Raw genomic sequence first — 20,531 nt, 5'->3', positions numbered from 1 at the left:
TTAAAAGCAACCACAGATATTTATGATTTTTTTACATTAATTGTTTCTTTTAGTTGCATCTCTAACTCTATAAAACTTAGGGTTATAGGTTTATAAACTTCCTCAAGTTTTATGAAGTCAGCTCTTTGGAGTTAAGTAAGGGCCAAAAAGAAAAAAAAACAAAAAACCAGTAATTAGAGACCTGAACATGTTTCAGCTTTAAGAACAATCTCCTTAGGTATGCCCAGGAGTATAAGGAGATTCCACATGTCATTTTCCCTTCTTATTTATCAAATCATTGAACCAAAGGTTTAAGCTGGGAGGGACCTTAAAGATCAACTTGTTCCAACCCCCTGCCATGGCAGGGACACCTTCCACTAGACTAGGCTGTCCCAAGCCTCATTCAGCTTGGCCTTGAACACCTTACAGGGACGGGGTGTTCTTAAAATTGTATTTATTTTGAGCTCTGTCAGGCAGATTATTTTTGGGAATGACCATTGCTGTATTTTGGGGGAAATTTCACTGAAAGGTAGAAGGAAAAAACATTTTAGCAGTCTTTTATTTTCTTTAATTTTTTTTTTTTTTTTTCATATGGCAGCTGCAGAAAACTCCTCAGAGGTCTGGCAGGCTCCAAGCAGCCTGAGGGAGGTGGATTAGTGAGCATATGACAGGTGAGTTCATCAGAGATGCATGAGAAATTGCAGAACTATGTGATAAACACTTCTTTATCACAAGTTTATCTTAGGAAGCTCTCACTCCTTTCCCTGTCTCACGAGGGAGAACAGCTCCACCAAAAGCATGCTAGAGGGTTTGCTAAGCTGGGAGTGAGAGGAGGAAACATCTGGTCAGAAAACATCTGGTAATCAATATCTGAGACTTCCTAACGTTAGAACTGCTCTAGGGGAGGGCATGGTCTTCCCAGCTGAAGTGTGTGTGACTGGAGTGTCACTGTGATCCTTCCTTCCTTCCTTCCTTCCTTCCTTCCTTCCTTCCTTCCTTCCTTCCTTCCTTCCTTCCTTCCTTCCTTCCTTCCTTCCTTCCTTCCTTCCTTCCTTCCTTCCTTCCACCACTTCTGCCACACTTCCTTCCTTCCATCACTTCCTTCCGCCACTACCTTCCTTCCTTTTTAGAGATATATTAATTTTCATCTACATCCCCGGGCCCAGATTCCCATTTGGTAAAATTAAAATTTAGGACACTCACCAGGCATATGGGAGACTAAATTTCCAAGCCCTTCTGGGAGAGTCTCCCGTACCCTGGTTCATGTCATAATTGCCACTTACTCTGGCATGGGCTTCATTGCTGAAGCTGCCCTTTTGACAGGAGGTAAATGTTCTTCAGGAGCAGGAGGTAAGATGTAAACATGACCTCATATGTTAGTGATAAGGACACCCAGCAGAGGGAGGCTCTGGATTTGTGCTCCTCTTTCATTGAAAATGTAATCATTTTTAAGAACTGGAAGCCAGGGGTAGGTAAGAGTTTGTCTTTGGCAGGAGAGAGATGATAACATCTCATGGAGAAGACAGAAGAGCAAAAGCCGTCTTCAGTTCTTAGCATGAGTAAGGCAGAAATAATGCTCTGGATTCCAGAATTTCAAGGCTTATCTGTTTGTTTTCTGCTCCATGGAGAGCCTCCTTTCAGCACAGGTGTTTTATTTCAAGCACAGGCTATATCTCATGGAGTCAAAACTATTTTATTCTCCAATTGGCTGATTACAATTTGGTTCTGTCATATTTATTCTCTCCCAGGGGCTCTGTCATATTTATTCTCTCCCCCATACATACTGTATGGGGTTTGCATGGCCAGGTTTTGGTAGCAGGGAGGCCCCAGGGGTGGCTTCTGTGAGAAGCTGCTAGAAGCTCCCTCCATGTCCAAGATAATGAATTCCAAGATGGATGGAACAGCTCCAAGATGGATGTGCTGTTGGCCAAGGCTGAGCAGATCAGGAATGGCGGAAGCATCTCTGCCATAACATTTTTTAAGAAGTAAGTAAAGATGTTGTGCAGAGGTAATTGTGACCAGAGAAGAGAGGAGTGAGAAGATGTGAGATGAACACCCCTGCAGACACCCAGGGCAGTGAGGAGGGAGCAGAGGCACTGGAGCTTAGATTCCTCTGCAGCCCATGATGCAGCCCACAGGGGTGCAGAGATCCACCTGCAGCCCCCAGAGCAGCCCTTGCTGGAGCAGGGGGATGCCCAAAGGATGCTGTGACTCTGAGGGAAGCCCACACTGGAGCAGACTCCTGTGGAAGGAGGATCCCAGGCTGGAGCAGGTTTGCTGGCAGCACTTGTGACCCTGTGGGAGAAACCCAGGCTGGAGCAGACTGTTCCTGAAGGACTGACCCCCATGGAAGGGACCCACGCTGGAGCATTTAGTGAAAAACTGCAGACCATAGGAAGGACACATGCTGGAGAATTTCATGTTCCCCAAGACAGGGACCCCACTCTGGAGCAGGGGAAAGACTCCCCTCCTTGAGGAAGAAGCAGCAACAGAAACTGTGGTGAACTGACCATAACTCCCACTCCCCATCTCCCTACTCCACTGAGGGGCAGGATGTAGAGCCTAGGAAGGAGGGAGAGGTGGGGGGAAGTTGTTTTAGTTGTTTTCAGGATTTGCTTTATTTCTCAATTTCCTACTCTGATTTGACTGGTACATAATTGAACTGATTTCCCGAAGCTGAGTCTATTTTGCCCAGGACAGTAAGTGATGCCTGATCTCTCCCAGTCTTTATCTCAACCCATGAGCCTTTTGTTATATTTTCTCTCCACTGTCCAGTTGAGCAGGGGAGTGACAGTGCAGCTTTGGTGGGCACCTGGTGTCCAGCCAAGGTCAGATGACCACCCACACACACAGAAAATACCCATCCAGCTGCTCCTCATTCCTCCTGTGATCTGATCATCTGCTCTCAGACAGGTACTCAAGCTGCAATTTAGGGCAGACTGTCTGAGGAAAACACTCTGGTCTTACTGTATCTTCTGTTTGGGAATACCTATCACCCCCACATCCCCACATGGTTCTCACATTAAAATGTAGCGAGATTTTTTATTATCATCACATAAAAAACCCAACAAACCAGAGGTTTCTGTGGTGTGGCTGCTGGGCACAGATTATTTTCTCTGGCATTTGTCTTCTGAGCCTGTGCTGCTACCCTATCTTTTTGCTGAGGAGAAATTTCTGCTTCAGGAAACCTGGAGCTTCCATAAAAGAAGCTTGAAATAATCAAGATAAATCAGTGGCTGTCTCTAGGACAACACTCATAGGAACTGTTCATCAGGCACTAAAGAGGTTTTGGCATATGGTACATTGAGCCATTTAATGTCTGATCTCTGATTTGGGTGTAAAGAATTTCTTTTTACTCTCCATTCCACACCTTAGTGTCAGGACCAGCAGCAGTGTGGCTGAGAGCTCAACAGACATTGCCTGACCCTAATCCCTGAGAATACAGGGATTTGTTCTAATAAAGGGGGATTATGGGAAATAGTACTAAAACCTTATGTCCCTGTTCATACTATCTCACAGCTGTTCTGTAGAGCAGAGGTGACAAAAGCAGAGGGGAAGACAGTGGTTGACAAAGACGATTGAACTGCTGAGACTAACACACCACTTCCATAAAGTCATAGATTCACGAATGATTTGGGTTGCAAAAACTCCAAAGAAGTTCCACCCCTCCTGCCATTGGCAGGGACCCCTTCCACTATCCCAGGTTGCTCAGAGCCCCATCCTGCCTGGCCTGGAACACTGCCAGGGATGGGGCAGCCACAGCTGCTCTGGGAAACCTGTGCCAGGGCCTCCCCACCCTCACAAGGAAGAATTTCTTCCCAATATCCAATCTAAACCTGCTCTCTGCCAGTATGAAACTATTTCCCCTTGTCCTGTCACTCCAGGCCTTTGTCAAGGGTCTCTCTCCATCCTTCCTATAGGTTCCTTTCAGGTCCTGGAATGAGGTCACCCTGAATCTTTGTTTTCTCCGGGTTGAACAACCCCCAGTTCTTTCCACCTTTCCTCTTGCAACACTCAGAAGAACTGTTTTGTACATATCTGTGTTCTTTCTGTCTTTATTTAAAGAATGCCTGAGAGTGATATGCATCAATGTAAGTGACAGAAATTCTCTATGAGCCATTGAAAACAGCCTTTTTTCCCCCCTTCATGATGAATAACAGTGTAGGCTAAAATGGGAAGAATTTCCATGCTTATGTGTTATGTTATGCCAAGTGTCTTGACAGATTATTTTCTGTTTGTGTTCTCATTGGATCCAAAATTCTGGGAATTTGGCTCTGGGAACTGATACCTCTTTGTTTAGGGAGAGAATAGGAGCTGTCTGTCTCCTGGAAACAGAGCAGGCTGGGCTCACTAAGCTCAGGATTTAGTCCTTAAACATCAGGAACATCCAAGTCTTTGCTTTTAGAAGTTGTTCTGCTCCTTGCCATGTTTCTTCATTCATGTTTCAAGGTGAGATAAATAAAAATGTTGTTAAACCTTTACGCTAATTTAAAGCAGGATGGAGCATACTGATTATGTGAGCAATAGTCCCTAAAAGACCACTTTTTGGGGACTTTTTGTCTGCCACACAAATGTCAGATCGTGAACTACATGTGCCAAAGACAAGGCTCCTGGGGTGACAATCTCCTTTTGAACTCATTACTGATGTGTGCTCTGATTAAGGAGATGACTTCAGCTCAGCTTAGAGGCTTAGTCTGGAGAGCCTATGTTTGGAAATATGTGTACAAAAACCAGAAGATGTTTGGAAACATGAAACTATTGGAGCAAGTCCAGAATTCATAAAGGTGACAAGGGAACTGGAGCACCTTCCCTATGGACACAGGCTGGGAAAATTTGGACTCTTCAGCCTGGAGAAGGGAAGGATGCATGGAGGCCTCACAGCACCTCCTAATATCTGGAGGGCCTACAGAGAAGCTGGAGAGGGACATTTGCCCAGAGAAGCTGTGGCTGGCCCATCCCTGGAAGTGTCCAAGGCCAGGCTGGATGGAGCTCTGAGAAACCTGGGATAGCAGAAGGTGTCCCTGCCCATGGCAGGTGGCTGGAACTGGAAGATCTTTAAGGTCCATTCCAACCCAGGCCATTCTGTGGTTCTGCGGTTCTGTGATTCTGAGTTTCAGAGGTGTGTGAGACATTAGGCACAATATATACCCATGTAAGGCCTTAACCTGAGTTCTCAGAACTGTCCCAGATCCCAAATGGGAGCTGGAAACCACAACTGGGCTGCCAGCAACCTGGATCCCCCTCATCCTGCAGGAGGACGTGCTGTCCTCAGAGTAGAATGCTGCTGGCAGGAGCAGGTGTGGAAATGTCAGCCTGCAGTGTTTTACACAACAAAGACATTTGGTTGCATGCTTATTTGTTTTAGAAACTGAACACAATCCGTTTACAGAGACATACTTTTGTGCTGACTTGATGGGAGCCACTGAGTGAAAAGTTGGCAGGTGGGAGATGTGATTTAGCCTCCTTGTTGATGTCCCTTCAACTCAGGTGGTGATTTTGTTGCCAAAGGAAAGATTTACCATGTTTTTTAATAATCTCTGGAGAAACCTTTCCCAGATCTCAGATCCAACACTTAATTCTTCATTAAATTGCCACTCTTGTTACCAATTCCCTCACCCAGGAGTGAATAACTGATTGCTATCAGTCCTGTCAATCCCCCTCACCATGCTGAGATTCCTCATCACAGGAGGATGGAGGAGGATGCCTTTGGAGGCAGACCAATATCAATTTCATAATGGAGGGAGTAGGTCTTGGGAATGGGAGCTGAACACACCTTAACCAAGAGGGAAAATGTAAAAGCACAATTCTTGGCTTTATTCCTCTTTAAGTCTCAAATCTGGAGCTGTTACAAAATAAGACTTTTAACTTTTAAGCTATTGTTCTAAATAAGTCTGAATAATTGCTCAGTTTTTATCTGGAAAAACCCACTAAGATTTTTTTGGACCCAGTGGGGATATTCCGACTTTTTCTGCTAGATTCTGCTGAAAATTCAAGAGCAGGGAGTTGAGGTACTTCTTGTTTCTTTCCAGCTGGTTAAAATACTAGGCATTTGAAAGCAGTTTAAAATCAGGATTTCTACCTAAAAGCACAATGGGAAGAAGAAACTGTTTTTCTACCTTTTGGAGAGGAAGTATTTTTCAACTATTCCAATTTAAACTGTAGATCCTACAAAACCAAATCACAGAGGTTATATTGAGGCTCACTAGACTGGAGCTGTATTGCCTGAGAAATGTGTCATAAACACATAAAAACATCCTTGATGCAAAGATATTGTTTCAGCTCTTTATTGATCACCTAACATTATGTATTTTATGATTTTATTTATTTTCTGCTTAAAAATGTAGTTGGATTTGTCAGTACAATACATGAAGCTTTTGCTGCTTGGTTTGATACTTGAATGTGGAATTCTCAGTTTCTAGATTTTTTTTCTAGAATTTACAATCTAGCAATGACAGCAAAGTGGATGTCTCCATATCTACGGATTGGGGCAAAGTTTGGGAGTTAGTGGAAAAGTTTAAATATACATGTTTAGAAAATAAACCATAAAATGAACAAGCTTTCAAAATAATTTTCTATATATTCTTAGATTTGGCTTGAAAAGACTGATAAATAGGTCAAGTTTGAATTTTACCATTTCAGCTGCCTTTGAATAATGCCAGAAAAGTTAAATTAGAAAGCTTAGTAAGTAAGAGAAAATTTGATCTTACCACACAATGCTGGATCAAAAGTAATTTTCACAAACTTCCTGGAGAAAAATAAAACTTGAATTCTTAATTTTGACAAACTGCTGTGGAAACGCTTTTTTGTGCTACACCAACAACAGGAAAAGAGAGTTTCAAAATGAGATAATAATAGTGCTTTTAAGAAGCAAATTGACGTCTTATAAATATGTTGGTGGTTTGGGATTTTTTGTTTGTGATAGCTATTTTAAAAACTCAGCAGTTGCATTTTAAATCGATTTTCTAACCTTAAGAGAAGTTTGCTAAGCTCTTAAAGTTGGGAGTCATCCTCTTGCTAATTTCATGATCTCTACCAAACACTGTTGTCAGTGATGAAAGAAAAGGTCAAAGTCCCTGGACTCCTGTGGGAGGGATAGAAAATTAGGTGACTAAGCCTGACCTCTCCTCTAATTCAGATTCACCTCCTTGCCTTACATGTTATTAAGGAAAATATTTTTAAATGCTTGGAGTTTTGAGCACCTTCTATTAAGTTAGGACAGCTCTACCCACCAGCACAATAAAAGAAGTTTTAATCACCCAGTCATAAATACATTTTCGTTCTTGTTGCTGGCTTTTTGATTTTTTTGGGAGTTTTTGTAATGACAGAATTTCCCCAGCGTGCAAACTGTGAAGCTGGGAACCAAACCCAGAAAGGTTTGTCTGGGCAGAAATCATTGCAATCCTCAAATCTCCCAAGGAGCTCTTTTTTTCCAGCACTCTCCAGCCTTTCTAATCCTCTCAGAACTATCAAGGACTCTAGAATTGCTGTTGTTTGGAAACCAAGGGCAAATCTGTCTGTATTTACATGTGTGGGAAGTGTAGAGAGGAGGAACAGAAAAGGCAGCAAATTAAATGTGCCTGTCTCACAGCACATCCCAGGAAAGACTTGGTTTCCTCAATGGAGAAAATTGATTTGAAATCCCACAGCAGTTGGTCCTGAGCTGATGCTGGCTGATTCTTCCTCTCTGTTGTTTTGCTGAAGCGTGGTTTGGTACAAGCATTATGGGGATGGGTTTAGGACCAGCCAATGTAGAGAGGAAAATCACCAAATTTGAGGATTCCTCCCCGATTTAAGTTGTTCTGAGGAGTATTAATGGTGTTGAGACTTTTCCACTGTCCAGAATGACTTATTAAGCCAGGACATCCAGAACAGCTAAACTGATGCCAAATAGTAAGAAAAAACCTAAAACCTGTGCACATTAAAACACTTTTCTCTGCTGCTGTTAATTAAATAGATTCTTACTATTTGGCATCTTTGAAAACTCAAATTTGGGTTTCTGTACACTAGAACTGATTTATCTTTTTTTTTTTTTTTTTAATGAAGAGTGTCAAGATTCAAATTAACAATGCCAAGGCTAGAACATAATATCTGTATTGAGCTGTAGTAAATGCAGGGTATAAAGAAAACAGTTTGCAGTGGTTTCACATACAACTGATTGTAGTATGTAAACATAGATGCCAGCCAGACCACTGCTGGATTCCTGCTAAACCCCCAATCCCTGCAGCAGGGTAATCAACTAATCTTGTAATCCTGCTCCCTTGGGGAAGGGATTGAGATCAGACATCAACTCTTAATGGCAGGCTGTGCCCTCAGAGCCAAGGCTGACTCCCACAGGGAAACAGCTCTGGCCCATGGATGTATTGCCCATGGCATCTCTTTTAAAATTGGGGTGTTGTAGGTGCTAAGGGGGCCATGTAGAGGAGACAAAGTAAAACCAAGTCAAACAAGTCTCATTTAGTATGGGAAATCAGCAGGGTCTTCATGGGGTATTTCCAATGATACATCTAGAAACTACAGAGGGATTTGTTTTCTTTTTCTGGTTTGTTAAGTCTTGTTAAAGCTAAAGAAAGCCTGATCAGATAAAAGGACCACAAGGGTGGTCAATCACTGGCACAGTTTCCCAGAGTAATTGTGAAGGTTCTGTCCTTGGAGCTGTTCAAAATTTAACTGGACACAGCCCTGAGCAAGGGCTCAAATTCAGTATTTACTCATGGTCTACCCAGGGGCCACAAGTCTTTCCAACCTAAATTATTTTGTGATTCTATACCAGCTTCTGAAGGACTTTGTGCATTGAGCTATGTGCAGGTGTAATAAATTAGAAAAAGGCTTAGAAGAATCCCTTCTCCCATTTTGCACCTGTTAATGCCCAGGGAAAGAGTGGAAAGGCAGAAATTTATATGTGATGGGCACTGTTAACAGCCTGGAAGTATTTTTGGGGGGATCAAAGCCACAGCAGGAGCAATGTATGAGTGTTACATCCAGGAAAAAGAGGAAACATCTCTTTCCACAAACCACTGGAGCTCTCCTTCGGTGTGGTGTGTTTGGAAGCCACCACAATTGCAAGGATGTGTGATCCCTCCTCTATACTGTGGCATGTATATAAAAGCTTTAACTGATCCTTAATTTGCTGTTTCCTACTGACTTTGAAAAGCCCATGAAACACAGTGGTTACTGGCAACCTCCAAGCTCTTGCCTCAGTGAAAGTGAATCATTCTATTTATGTTACTACAAGGGAGTGGAGTCTGGCAGAGGCCCTGTTTGGAATGATTTAATGAAGTAACTCCTTTAGAAGAGATTAGTTTTTCTTGGGTTTTTGTCTTTTTCTTCAGGGGATTCATCTTTTTTTTAAGATGGAGGAGCTTTTGTTTTCTCTTAGCCCTTCCAACCTCCTCTCCTCTCCTCTCCTCTCCTCTCCTCTCCTCTCCTCTCCTCTCCTCTCCTCTCCTCTCCTCTCCTCTCCTCTCCTCTCCTCTCCTCTCCTCTCCTCTCCTCTCCTCTCCTCTCCTCTCCTCTCCTCTCCTCTCCTCTCCTCTCCTCTCCTCTCCTCTCCTCTCCTCTCCTCTCCTCTCTCCTCCCCTCCCTTCCCCTCTCCTGTTAAAATCTTGATCTGTTGTGTAACAAAATATTTGTCATTGTTGTATTTTCAAATGGTTATGCATATGCATATGAATATTCAATCTTTTTCTGAATTTGATTAAATTTTTTGGCTTCTCTGCCTCTTAGTTTCTCACTGTACTTTAGCCTTACATTATTTTTTTAGAGCTTTTAACACTTTGAAGCTTCCTGCATTAAATGTCATTAGATACCCATCATTATTTTGTTATGGACTACCATGAACAACATAATCACTTCACACAATTCCTTATTTTTCAAATGCTTGAAACATTTAATATTTGCCTTTTATCTCAGTTAAGCATTTCCAAGTGTTTCAATTTCTCTTTGGACTTTTCTAACATGGAGCAGTTGTCTTACACAAGATAAGGCAAAAAACCTCTTTCCCTGAGATCTCTGCCAGGTATTTTACTGCCTGCAGGAAAGGAAGATGCCTCAACAGCAGTGGGCAGAGCAGACCCTGCTACATCTCAAGAGAGTGAAACACAATCCAGCTGTAAATGCGGGGAACTGGGGCTTAGACAGATTGTTGTTATTTTAATGTGAGTTTTTTCCCACCTATTCCATATTAACTCCACTGATAGTCCCTAAATATGCTTCTGTCTGTACAGTACTGTGTGGCTACTTCTCAGCACTGTTAAAATGTGGAAAAATGGAGCAGGGAAGAAGCAGCTCTGGAAATGAGAAAGGAGGAGAAGAATGCAGAACACAAGGGATGGAGCAAGAAGAACTAGGGAAAAAAATTTCCAAATAGAAGAAGTTGTGTAAGTTAATGAAAGATGGATTCCCACCTTGTAAACAAATGTTGAGGGAAACTATTTTCTCTTTCTAATACTTTATAAAGCCTTCTCTTATCCAGAATCAGATTGATGTCCTTGCTGGGTTTAGCTTTGTTTTGCCTTGTTTTTAACATGGTCCACCTGTCTTGAAGGTCATTGTGTAGAACTGATTTCAATAAAAGACAGGAAATTAAGTTAATGATCCTGATCTCTTTCCCTCTCTTTCCCTAAAGTGACAGAATCCTCTGTGGGAGGCCAGGGCTTTTCCAGCTCCAGACAGACTTTGGGAAAGCCTTGTCAGGAGCCAATAAACTCAGTTTGATGCTCTTCTTTCCCTGGATCCTAGTGTCTAGGTTATACCCAGTAGAAATCAGAAATCAGCAGACTATTAAGCAAGACTATCCTTTGTTCCAGCTTGGAGCCTGCTGTCCTTTATATCTGTTGCTGGAAACTCTTTATCTCTCTGCTGAGGTGGCACTGGTGAAAATAAAATAATTGTGGCTAAGAAAGAGGGATCTACTCAGAGTAGTGCGGCTCACATGTTCACTCACTTTCTGACAACTTTCTTTTGAAGAGGCAGTTTAATGGGCCCATTCAGCCTGACAGAGAATATTTGATCTGATAAAAATTGCTGAAATAAGGAAAAAAAAAAGAGGGGAGGAGGAAAAAGACTCACCTCATATAAAAAGAAATCTAAGTACAGAGTAAAAGCACTACATAGAATTCAACAAGAAAATATATGAATCTTGTATTTGCCACAGCATCATCAATGTTTGAAAAGACCTCCAAGATCATCAAGTCCAAGTTTTGACCAATCCCCACCTTGTCAGCTAAACCAGAGCACTGAGGGTCACATCCAGTCATTTATTCATAGATGGGTACTCCACCACCTCCCTGGACAGCCCATTCCTGCCTTTCAGTGAAGAACTCAATGTCTTTTAATAGTGACAGGCCCAGAACTGGACGCAGGATTTGAGATGTGGTCTCACCACTGCCCACTACAGAGGGACAATGGGACAATCACTGCCCTGCTCCTGCTGGCCACACCATTGCTGAGCCAGATTTTTATATTAATTTCTTTGTCAAAGCACCTTGATGAAGAAACTACAGATTTTAGCAAAGGGTTCAGAGGGGAAAAAAAAAAAAATAAAAAAAAAAGGAAAAAAAAAGAAGATCTAGGAAGAGAAAACAAGTTCTTGGAATACAGAGGGAGGGGTAGAATTGGTGCTGACACAAAAGTGTCTTAAAAATTTATCAATGATTTCTGGAATGCCATAGAGAATGTAGTGAAATACTCAGAGAAAATGAAACAACATATTTTTCCCCAAGAGAAGAAATTGTTGGAAAAAGAGCATGAGTGGTACCAGCTTATGGACTGATGAAGTAATTGAAATTATTTTACTCTCATTTTCTAATAGAACTTTTCATTAAGAGGCTTAGCTCATAGGATTTAGGCAGTCAGCATAGTGGCCCTCTCCATGGGCTGCAGGCAATCTCTTCTTAGGTGACTGGAGCCCTGCCCCTCCCTCCTCCTGCTCTCACCTTGTGTCTGCTGGATGTTTCTCACATGTTTTCCTCACTCCTTTCTGCCCATGAGACATTATTGCACTTCTTTAAAGACATTTTGCTTGGCATACGGTTTATTCTAACAATATTCCAAGAAGTAGCATAAGGTGATAGATAGGACACTGATTGTTGGGAGTTTTATTTGTCTTATTAGTGGTTTTTATGGCCAGTGTAGCTACCTAGAGGAGCATCAGTGTTTTGTCTCATTCTGGACTAAGTCCCTCAATATCATTTGAATAACTGCTATTAACTAAAAAGGGAGCAGGGCCTGCTTTATTTTGCTATTTGATAAAAGCACAGGCCATGAGAAATGCCCACATTTCTTGGAAAAACAAGTATATCTCCAAAGGCCATCTTGAACTTGTAGCCTATTCAGGTTTTTTTTTTCCCTACCAGATGCAAAAAGCCAGGGAAGTTTGGACCCTGGAAGGTTTTCAGTTGTTAACAGATTTTCTCTGAAGCAAGAAGGGTTCCAGTGCCACATCATCAGCCAAGCTTCAAAAGTAAAACCCAGGCCCTTTTTCTTGGTCTTGACACCTTGTCTTTCCATCGATATTCAGTTCTCACAGCTCACCTGTCCTTTGTGTGTTTTCGCATCCCTCAACCCTGCCAGTGGATGTCCTGAATCCTTTTTTCCTCTTCCCTAGGAATCTTTTCCCTGATGAATTTTTGTTTCCTTAATGTCTCTTCTCTACTTCTTGCCCATGTCTCTGAATTTTTCTTTCTCTTACATTACACATACATGGCCAGACCTGCTCCTTGCTCTCAGTTTTGTTATTTTTCAGTCAGTGTATAACCTTTCAATGAGGATTTTGAACAATAAGAAGGATTTTGAACTCTCCTTGTAGAGGAGGGTAAACAATGTTAGCCTTAATAAGGATTTCCAAATACATTGTGAAATTAGCCATTTCACAAGCAATAGGACTACTGAAGCATGATTCCTACTGGCTTTGTGCCATGAGGCTCAACTGGGCAGAATCTCTGATGCCTAATAAAACAAAAAGTCATCTTAGTTTTTCCCCCAAAGGGTTCCTTGAGGAATCTCTTGTCTTTCCCCAGATGCCATCTATTAGTGTCTGTATTATGTCCCAATGATTATAACCCCTTATCATCTTAGGAGAGATGCTTGTCCCTGTTTGTACAAGCCAGGGCCTTTTCTGGGATTTAACCCTTGGCTCCCTGGTGGTGGTGACACAGGGGAGGCACACAAATGCATGTCCCTAGCCTGCCACATGGGGCCAAAGCTTGCAGCTGGGCCATTAGCTCAGCTCTGGAAAAGAAGTCTTTCAAAACTCTGAATTTCATATGTTGATTAATCTGGCTCTTGATAAGGACACAAGATTATGGCTGAAGACACCTGGACATTTTGTGCTATTTTTGAATGGCAAAATAAATTTTATTTATTTTATTTAATTGTTTTAGAGATACTGTTTTCTTCATCGGCCATTGCTGACACATGGATGGTTGTGCAACAATTAGTGCGTAGCTGTGTGCCTGTGGTGATAGGGTTCACTGAAGCATTCTGACTCATGGCAAGAGAAGAAGAAGCAATAAAACTGAACACCAACTTTGAGTCAATCCTCTTCAGAGGAGCTCTGTAATGAACAGAGCAGAAATTAGCCAGATGTGTCTAATAAATTACAAAATGCTGGTTTAATTAGTTCAATATGAAATGGACAACAACAAACCTGTGACTCTGTCAGCTCTGTCAGAAGTGCTGAAATGCAATGACCTTCCTTTGAATGATGTGATGGGGAACCCAAAATTGGGATGGTGGTTTGGATCAGCCCTGCAGTAAATAATGGGTTATTACACCAGTTTGCCACTGCCAAACCTTAGAAACAATATATGCTTCATCACAGAGCAGAACCCAGTTAAAGCCCTATTATCTTTTGCTATCATTTACTATTTCTTGAAGTTGGAGGAGTTTTCCTTTTTTTTTTTTAATTATGATTTTAGGCAAAAAAAAACCAAAACAGCATATTGTGTGGAATTCAAGAAAGCACACGCCACAGGAATGCCATCCTACCCTTAGGGAAATAGCTGAGCAAACCCCAGACACCAGACTTTCAAAAGCAAACTTGTAAGCAGCTTTCTGCAACCTCCTCTATATGAGCAGGCATGAATTAAACATGCTTATCCCTCCCATGGCTTTGCTGAGGCAACTGTTGTTGTATAAGAACAAAACTACCTTGAGGGATATGAGCTCAAATGTCAGATAATAAACCCTTCCTGCTCTCAGTCAATTTTTAAGTTTATATTTTTAATAATGCCAAAACCTAGGATACTTTGCTTCCTTTTTGTTTAACCCTCAATGATATATTGCTGATGTTAACCAAGCATGGAAAGTGTCTGATACTTGGCTGCATTATTTCATACAATTAGTGGTAATTCTGGGTTAGCAGCTGAGATTATCTAAGAACAAAAGAAAAAAAAAAAGAGGAAAATAACAACAAAAAAGTGCCTTTGCTACAGTTTTTTCTGGCTTGTGTTGTGCTGAAATTGCCAGCAATAAAGGGAACTCTTGATGATATTAAGGACACAAATTTGGCATTCATTTTTCTGGGCAAATCTTTCTATTTGATTCTTGCGTTGTCAATATATTATAAAGGATTGCTCCACAAGAGTTTAAGTGATGTCCACCACCTACTTCACTGTCCCTTATGAGCCTCCAGAATCCTGGAATGCTTCTGCCAAGGCGCTGGAGTGACAGATATTCCTGCCACTAGAGGGTATAATGTCTCCATCATTCATACCTGGCCAGCCTTCATTCATCGTGGATGCACAAACGCCTGGCTTTTCAGGAGGTTCAAATCTGAGGGAAAGCATCCTCAGGGAAGACCAAAGGAATTTTTGGTTATTTGGGATAGGAGCAGCCTGCTTTTCTGGTCTCAGATTAAGAATACTTTTCAGAAAGCTGCAAGTATGAGTGCAAACTGACCAGTAGAGCTAAATCGAAAATGTAAGTATCAGGGTCTGTGGGAAAAGTTAATTTTAAAAGTCCATAACCAGAGCAGTTTAGCAACAGTGGGAAATCCCAGCCTGTCATCCCAGGCTGAACATGGAAGGCTGATGTATAAACCTATTAATCATGTTCCCTTGTACTTGGGTGGTAGGATCTCTCAGCAGCCAAAAGAAAGGTTCTGAAGGCTGAGAAGAAGCCCTGGATAAAAACACAACTGAAGAGATCCCTGACTGATAATTCTGAGGAGGGAAGAGCTTGTTCTCACTCCAGTGAGGTAACAAGCTCTATGCCAATTCAGCAGCCCTCAAGCAGAGCAGAGGGTACCACGGCACAAGCCAAAGAGAAAGATTGGGCCATGACAGCCCTCCTTCTACAGCACTTGGGATCCTTCAGGGAAAAAAAAACCCAAACACATGTGTGTTCAGCTCTAGGGATTCTTCTGCCAGGTGACAAAGGCATTTTTTTTCTGCTTCCAGCTAGTGAGAAAAATGAGCTTCAAGGGAAAAGTTACTTTTGAGCTGTTAGAAGGCTCCATGCAATTAATCATGCTAATCTCTAGCATTTGGGAGCAAGATATATCTTTGATTGTATGTCTTGCTGTATGGCTGAATAACAAGCCCAGTGAGGAAATTGCAGTCTAAATTAAACATGTGAAAGCACCTTCTTAATCTTTTAGAAAAATGCTAAAGACATTATCTTCTCAGTCCAGCCCTCAGTCTGCTTTGTGATCTCTCACAGAGAGGTGACACAAGAAAAAAATGCTTAAATCCACAGATGTTGCAGATGAAAAAAGTATTCCTTTAAAGAACAGGAGAACTTTTTACTGTGTAAAAGTAAGAGTTTCACCTTGCCTTTGAAAGGGTCAAGATGCACACTGATATGCAGCCAAACACTGCTTTTAGGTGACCAGAATGTCACTTCAGCTGCCTCCAAGTCCCCTTGGGTCAGGGCACTTAGGTGGCACCTGAGTGAGAAAGCAAAAACACCAGCACCAAGTTCCAGATTTGCCACAGCTCGTCCTTGCAGTGCAAAGCCATCAGGCAGACTCACAACTATTTGCTCTGCTAATCTGGATTCAATTTAATGGCTATCAGATAACCCCACCATGGTGATTGCAATGCTGCTGTTGTCCCCAGCCAGTGGCAGTGCAGATGGCCAGGTAGCAGGGCTGCCTTTATGGAAGGCAGGAACACAGGAATTCTGTCTGAGAAAGGACTGTGAATGAGTCAGGGCTGCAAGGCTTCTGTAACTCAGCTTTTCCCTCCATTCTGCACATGCAGGGCCTGGGCTGGTAGAACTAATCCCTGGCGAGAAGTGAGCTGATGGAGACTGTGTCAGTGTCTTGCTGTAAACCCTAAACTGTGAATACTCCCAGTACGTCAGCTCACTGGCAGTGTGGGAAAGGGGCGAGTTAGGATCAGCTGTAATGCAGAGTCTCTGCTGCTGCTCTTGTGCAAGATAAAACCCCTGAGAGCTTCACTAGAGCTAAATTTGTCCCTCTGGTTCAAAACCATGCAGATGTAGCACATGGGGACATGGGTCAGTGCTGGCTTGGTGGGTGGGCTAGCTGGTCTTAGGGGTCTTTTCCAACCATAATTATTCTATGTTATACTGTGACATTTCCCTCAGGAATAAGGAATTTAGGGGTCATAAATGAGAGAAGCTGGACCTGCTAGAAATGCCAGACAAGAGAAAATTTGACCTCTGGAAATAAGGGCCAGACTCAAAGCTAGAAAAGATACAATCCTTGTTTATGCATTTAAAAAGGATCTATGCCAGGCCCAGATGCTCTTTACTAGCATAACTAAAAGCTGTCCTGTGCAGGGCCAGGACTGTGACTTCAATGATCCTTGTGTGTCCTTTCCAACTCAGGATATTCTATGAAATTTATTTACTATTAATTATTGAAAGCATTATGTCACTTTGTTTCCCCAAAACACGTGTATACAGGTGAAATAGGAGGATTCTCTGCAGAAACCACCCCACAGGTTTTGAGGAAGGGAATGAGATGTTCAGAACCAAGATGATTACTGCACCACTAAAATATGTACAATCCATGAAAAAAAGAATCACTTGCAAAAAGAGGTTTTAAGAGGATTATCCAGACAATGAAGAACATAAAGACACAGGTTGGTATATTCTGCCAAAAGTACAGGGACTTGCTATGATACTGCATTGCAATGGAAGTGTGAATTTTGTGGATTCTGTATGAGTCTGAAAAAGGCCTTGGCATTAGTGCAACTCCATGTATTCTGTTATCAGTACTTATTATATTGCATAATACCCAAATCCTGGTGGGTCCACCTCAATTCATGGGGTTTAAACTTGCTTTCAATGCAAGTACATGCAAAAGTCACAGGAGAGTTTCAGAGCTGTAATTAGCAGGCATGTGGAAATTCAGAGTGCTGGTTTTGTCTGGAACATAGTTAATTTCCCTCACAGTAGCTGGAAGGGAGCTGTGTTTTAGATTTGTGCTGGAAGTGGGGGATGTTTTAGTTCTTGCTGAGCAGCGATTACACAGCACTGAGGCCTTTTCTGCTTGTCACCCCACCCCATCAGTGAGGAAGGTGCACAATGTATTGTAAGGGGACACAGCCAGGACCCCAGGTGACCCCAGCTGGCCAAAGGGACATTCCAGACCCTTTGGCAACATGCTCAGCTTATAAAGCTGTGGGGAGAAGAAGGAAGTGGGGGATGTTTGAAGTGATGGCAGTTTTTTCCCCAGATGTGTCTGAAGGAGCCCTGTTCTCCTGGGGATGGCTGAACATCTGCCTGCCTATGGGAAGTGGTGAATTCCTTGTTTTGCTTTGCTGGCTTGCTTAGCTTTTGCCTTCCTGATTAAACTGTCCTCATCTAAAGATTAGAGATTTCTGGCTTTCACCCTGCCAGTTCCAGCTTTTTTCCTTTGCAGTGGGATAGGAGAAAGTGAGTGACTATATGGGGTTAAACCACAACAAAGCAGTTCTCAGTCTTGAGGTTGCCTCCTGAAGCTCCACTTTACTCTGCCTCATCATGGGTTTTACCTCCTGTGGGTTACCACATCTTAGCTGTGCAGGCTGGATAGATTCCTGTGGAAGACACGGTTATGTGATGGTTGGTTCATGGATTTAGATAAAGCAGCCCAAACAAATCTATGCCCTTTGTCCACTTGTAAATGTCCACTTAACCTGAAGAGGTCAACCGGGTGTAAAGAAGGGCCTATTTATTTGGCTTAAAACTAAACTCACTTAAGTGGATTGCTCCAAAAACACTAAACATAGGCTTCTCTAGAAAAAGAGATTTTTAATTTTAGAGGATTTTTGAAAAGAAGAACAAAATACTAAAATTAATCTTCACACCTATGTGCAAACTTTATGTTTTCCAAATGTATTGCTACTTTCCAGAGCTATGATACAATACTGCTTATTATGGGATTGTATTGCTTCCTGCCAATTCCATCTTAGCCTTGTAGGCCACAAGCATAACTCACGTGTGCATGCTGAAACCTAGAAATACCTAACAGAAGACACAGCATAATTTTCATGGTCCAAAAACATAGAGTGCCTAACACTGCCTTTGTTTACAGATGTGTCACCTGAGGATGTGGCCAAGGGCAGTGTCACCTTACAGCAGACCAGGTTGCTCAGAGCCCCATCCAACCTGGCCATGGGCACTGCCAGGGATGGGGCAGCCACAGCTGCTCTGGCCAACCTGTGCCAGGACCTCAGCACCCCCACAAGAAAGAATTTCTTCCCAACATCCCATCTAAACCTGCTCTCTGTCAGTGTGAAGCCATTCCCCCTTGTCCTGTCACTCCAGGCCCTTGTCCAGAGTCAAGAGTCTCTCTCCATTTTTGGAGGCTCCCTTCAGGCATCAGAAGGCCACAGTGAGGTCACCCCAAAGCCTTCTCTTCTCCAGGCTGAACAATCCCAATTCCCTCAGCCTTTCCTCCCAGCAGAACTGCTCCATCCCTCTGATCCCCTTGGTGTCCCTGCTCTGGCCTGGCTCCAGCAGCTCCCTGTCCTTCCTGGGCTGGGCCCAGGGCTGGATGCAGCCCTGCAGGGGGGGCTCAGCAGAGAGGGGCAGAATCCCCCCTGCCCTGCTGCCCACGGTGCCTTGAATGCAGCCCAGAAATTTCTCCCTTTCCTCCTTGGGATGACTTTTGAAAGGTTGTTTCCTTTCCATTTGTTCCCTGAAGAAGAAAGAGTCGCTGTCATTTCCCACCCTCTCCCCACAGACTGTTGTATCTGTTGTACTTCAGTTTTCCAGTCAGTCTCACTGTCCCTTAGGCCACTGCGTGTGCTCTCATTTGCACATGAAAATATGTCCATGCATTCCAACTCTTGTCCTGCATATCTGTCATGGCTTGACATTGGTGCAATGCTACTGCACTTAGGAAAATATATTTTTCTCAAATGAGTGCTGTGAGATGTGACTAGAAACAGAGCAGAGCAGGCTTAACCTTAGAAATAAAGAAAAAATAACTTTATTAACCTACAACTATAATAAAAGGAACACACAGAATTCAAAATGAAAACTTTTTAAAATATTCTTCCTCCCCTCACCCAATTTCTAACACAGCACAGTGAGACAAAACTTTGGATTCTCAATCAAGTTACCACCTTTCAGATAATTAATTCTCAGTTCATCACTACTCCTCAGATAATTAATTCTCAGTTTATTAAGGGAGAGAGGAGTCCTTTTTGTACTGTAGGTTTTCTAGGAAACACAGTTGAAACTTCTTGTGTTTTTATGTCACACATGGCACTGCTCAGAGAAAATTTGCTATTGTGGCATTTTTTCTATGTACAGTGCTTTCACTACTGTTCATGCACTAAAACTGCTTATAGGGTTCTCTTTTAAGGATACTTTGCTAAGTATTAAAGAATAACTATCTCTTATCTGTGAGCAACAGTCTTCACTTTATTTTCATTTTTCTTGGGGCCGAGGGTCTTGAGAACAGAGATTTTCTTCTTTTTTTCTGAAGCCAGAGGGCACTACTACACCCTCTTCATCTTTTTCTGTTCTCTCTTCTCTTGCACTTGGCATCACTGCAGCAGGTCACTCTCTTGGCTGAAGCTATTGCATCCCCCTAATTGCAGCTTCTGTGTTACAGGAAAAATTGATTTAATCTATGGCTATGTGGCGTCGTGTGTTTTAAAATGTTTATATGAGTTCAGTTGTAAAGTTGGTTATCCCTTTTATAAGTTAAAAATATGGTTTGGTCCTCGGTTCTCCCCATGTACTTCCCTCATAATGGTTTCTCCCTAAGTTGTTTACCCCTTGTTTTCCCGCCAATGGCTTGTCCCTTTAAGGTGACTGATCCCTTGATCCTCCCCTTTATGCCCTTATAAGTTTATCTCCTCCCTCTTGGTGCCGCCCACTTCCCCTGTCTATCATTGTAACCACCCCCTCCTTTATTTTGAGAACCTTCCATGTCAATCATGCCTTACTCGAGGTATGATTTGCCTCCAGAGCCTCTTCCCTCCCCTATGTAATCCATATTTGGTCCAGCTGTGTCCCACACTCCTCCCCTGAGCTTCATTTATTGGTTCCCTCGTGTCTCCTCCTGTCACGCCCATCCCCTTTATCAGTGCCTCCTCAAGCCATTCTCCTCAGACACCTGTAATTGGTCCTGCCTGGGAAATAAG

The 20,531-nt window shown here is 42.6% G+C and overlaps 1 protein-coding gene across 3 annotated transcripts in view; it reads left to right on the top strand.

Annotated features, from left to right (window-relative positions):
- The window catches only part of KCNA5 (potassium voltage-gated channel subfamily A member 5), a 198,906-nt gene that overhangs the window by 108,569 nt on the left and 69,806 nt on the right, over positions 1–20,531 (top strand). Inside the window, exon 2 of one of the 3 annotated variants that reach the window (XM_071418031.1) lies at positions 10,203–10,355. The exons of the other annotated variants lie outside the window; for them this stretch is intronic. The gene's annotated coding sequence lies outside the window, so the exon portion shown is untranslated. The remainder of the gene's footprint in view (positions 1–10,202; positions 10,356–20,531) is intronic. 3 annotated transcript variants of the gene reach the window in all.

Source organism: Agelaius tricolor, unplaced genomic scaffold (assembly GCF_023055355.1).
Source record: "Agelaius tricolor isolate 1412-34295 unplaced genomic scaffold, bAgeTri1.0.p SCAF_74, whole genome shotgun sequence".
NCBI classification, from domain to species: Eukaryota; Metazoa; Chordata; class Aves; order Passeriformes; family Icteridae; genus Agelaius; species Agelaius tricolor.
This window is presented reverse-complemented; position numbering and strand designations above follow the sequence as displayed.